This window comes from Lycium ferocissimum, chromosome 7, assembly GCF_029784015.1.
Source record: "Lycium ferocissimum isolate CSIRO_LF1 chromosome 7, AGI_CSIRO_Lferr_CH_V1, whole genome shotgun sequence".
NCBI classification, from domain to species: Eukaryota; Viridiplantae; Streptophyta; class Magnoliopsida; order Solanales; family Solanaceae; genus Lycium; species Lycium ferocissimum.
Genome location: NC_081348.1, coordinates 19,502,156 through 19,505,572, shown reverse-complemented (window position 1 = coordinate 19,505,572; position 3,417 = coordinate 19,502,156).

Here is a 3,417-nt window from a genome sequence, read left to right as displayed (position 1 = left end):
TTACTCAAAATCAAAAGATCGCGAGTTTTATCATTATCAATAGTCTCTTTCTTTTCTTTTCTTTTCTTTGATGTTGGGGGAGGACAATAGCGACATTCATATTGGTCCTAAATCAATTTTATATTATTTGTAAAATATCGAAGAACTTGTTTAAAAAGTTATATTTTAAGCAAAATAATAGAAGTAGCTTTTCACTCGTAAAATAATTTAATTTTTGAAGTAAATATGTTCAAGCATAACTTAAACTTTCAGATGTTCTCTTTAATCTCAATTTTTTTCTGAGTTTTAACCAAATATTCCTGCCCAATTTAAGTTATTTTTATTTTTCTCTGTGGTTCGTTCCCAAAAGAGCGTCTTTGTCTAAATTTAGCAAGTTCACAATTCAAACATCCTACATAACAAGTTTAAACCATAAAATTCAAATGACATTTTAGTATATTACACACATCTTATCACAAGTTTTAAAAATCTCTTTATATTTCTTAAATTTTGTACCTAATCAAATGAAGACATTTAAAATGACCGGAGGAATTATTACCCAAACGCCTACGTGTATATTTATACATATGTAAATTATCTGATATCTATTTTGATTTTTGAAGTTCAAGTGGAGGGTAAAATATCATCCAAAAGCAGTCCACTAAAATATTGGGGCATTTAAAGCATCTCCGACAAAATGCCAGGAGAAAGAAAAGATGGGAGGCTCAAAGTGACAGGCTAATGTACCCTAGCTTTGTCAAAAACCAAACCAACAAAAAGCAAAAATCTCATTACTACTACCCCTACTAGATTCCTACCCCATACTCTTCTCTGCCACTACCAGTATTTAACTTACCTTTCAACTCACCCCACTCTTACAAACCCCGTACTCTACCCCACCCCCTGGTCCTGAAGATACCAAGTATATAAGTGATAAAAATTGAAATATGATTTTTCAATTTATAATTTAGTTACACATTATGCTATTTCTATTGGCCTTGTTTGTTCCATTAGGGGCTGGTTGGTTTAAAGAATTAGTAGGTTATTTTGATATTAAGGATTATATTTATTGTGTATTTAGTTGGAGATATTAGCTAAAATCGGTATTATTCTTATACAAAAATCTTGATATTGACAGGACAAGTGTAACGCAAGCAAGCATGAATCAATCACTTATATATAATCTAGACAACAATAATAATAAATGAGATTATAATCACTAACTTGTCGAAGGTCTTACATAACTCATCCACTGCACAACAATTCAGGTCTGCAGTCTTCTGCTATGTAACGCGTATTCTATGAACAGAGAATACTCGTGTGGGCGAGTATTACGGCTCAGGAAAAAGTGTTCCTCTTAGGGCTGAAAAACATTGTTATCCACGTTTTAGGTTGTAAACTCTAGTCTAAAACTTTTAGGCTTACTTTTCCTCCAATAAAATTATTTTCCAAGTCCAAAAATAATTAGGCATAGCAGAGACCACATAGTAAATAATGAGGCTTCCAATTGTGACATTAATTCGGAATATGAATGAATTAATCCTTTCACAGTAAATTAGAGATTCTTCCATTAAAACTGTAATTGCATTCCTCATTTTAATTTTGAAATCTTTAATAGCATCTTATTTGTGTTAAGATTACATATAACAAACAATTATATTAATTAGTGACAATTTAATTCATTAACTAATTAAATCATTTATGCTTCTGCTTAACTTATATGAATGTGACGAATACTAAATCCACCTGCAAGGTTTTCACATGAAAACTTATAGGCATCCATAAAGGGGTATATCAATATCAAAGTTGAGACATGGATTCTAGCAACTAATTATTATTTCACAAATGTTTTTTGGTACTAGGGGTGTTCATGGGTCGACTTGGGTCGGTTTTAGGTTAAAACCAAAACCAAACCAATCTAGTCGATTTTTAAAATATTAAAATCAAATCAAACCAAATACAATACATATCCATCGGTTTGGTTGTAGTCGGTTTGGGTCGGTTTTTCGATTTTTAAGAAAATTAATAGTATTTTTCTCTTTCGTGTTTTTTTTCGTACAATTAGGAGAGTATTTTCTATCAGTTTCCAACTTATAATCCGTTATTACTCTTTTATTGTGGTAGCTATAGTTTCTTGCATTATGGAGAAAATGTCTTAGGATTTATGATTCTAATTAAGCGAATAAAGTTTATAAGAAATACAAAAATAAATCTAGGTAAATCTCATATAGTTGTTCCTTTGAATAAATGAGTTTGAATTCATGGATTTCTTTTTTATAATGGGCTTAAGGTATAAAGATCGTCAACTTATTAGAGATAAATAAAAAATTTCTCAAAAAGTATATAAATTATTTAAAAGTATTTATAAATATTCATATATTGTATATATATAATTTTAAAAATTATGTATAAAATATGTCAGTTCGATTTTTTCTTTGGTCTACTTTCACTAAAACCAAAATCAAATCAAATATCATCAGTTTTTAAAAATTCAAAACCAAACCAAACCTAACCCAAGTAAATATCGGTTTATTTAATCGGTTTGGTTTTGATTTTTGGTTTGTATCGATTTTTAACCAAACTGTGGACACCCCTATTTGGTACTACTATTCAACCTATCATGCATACATTGACTCATAATTGGTGAGATAAGGTCTAGCCCCCTTGCTTGTACTCCTCCTTTTGAGGATTAGTTTATATTATTAAAAAGCCGCTAGACACTCATTAGTGGTATAAAAAAAAAAAATCACAACTGAGTCGTACCTTTTGATAAATCAAAATAATGGACAAATCACATTGATCATAATAATTATATCAATATTGAGAGTATAAGTACATTTAATGAGCTAGAGAAATTGTTTTATATATTCAGGAAAAAAAAACACTTATCTCTAGTTCCGTACAACACACATAAATTGTATTAGCACAAGAAGTTGGAAAAAAACCACTCACATAATCAGGAAAAATTATATTTTAATCTTGTGCTACAATCATCAAGATATATTGTCTAGTTTCATCTTTGATTGTGAACATATAAGAACCGACAATTTAATCGTCTGCGCACGAGCTAAAGCTTCATCCGCTAAACCGTCTACTATATAAGTAAAGGAGACACATTTGCTAATGATCTATTTAAAATAAGACTTTATTGAATTGAATAAATAAATAAACAATTGTTCCATAAGGAATAAAGCATAATACTATAGCTAAACCACGTGGTTAATGGTATGACTGCCATTTCCGTTTAATGAGTGCCTCCTCCACCAGTACTTTGTCGTCCTCGTCCTTAATGCACTTCACTTGATCCAGGTCATGGGCGCTCCTCTCTCTCGCCTTGACAAGCTTGTATAACTTCTTGTCCCCGCTTCAGCCCTCTAATTCTACGTACAAACATTTAAAGACTGTTGTTTTTGCCGCTGTAACCGCTAACTTCGCCTC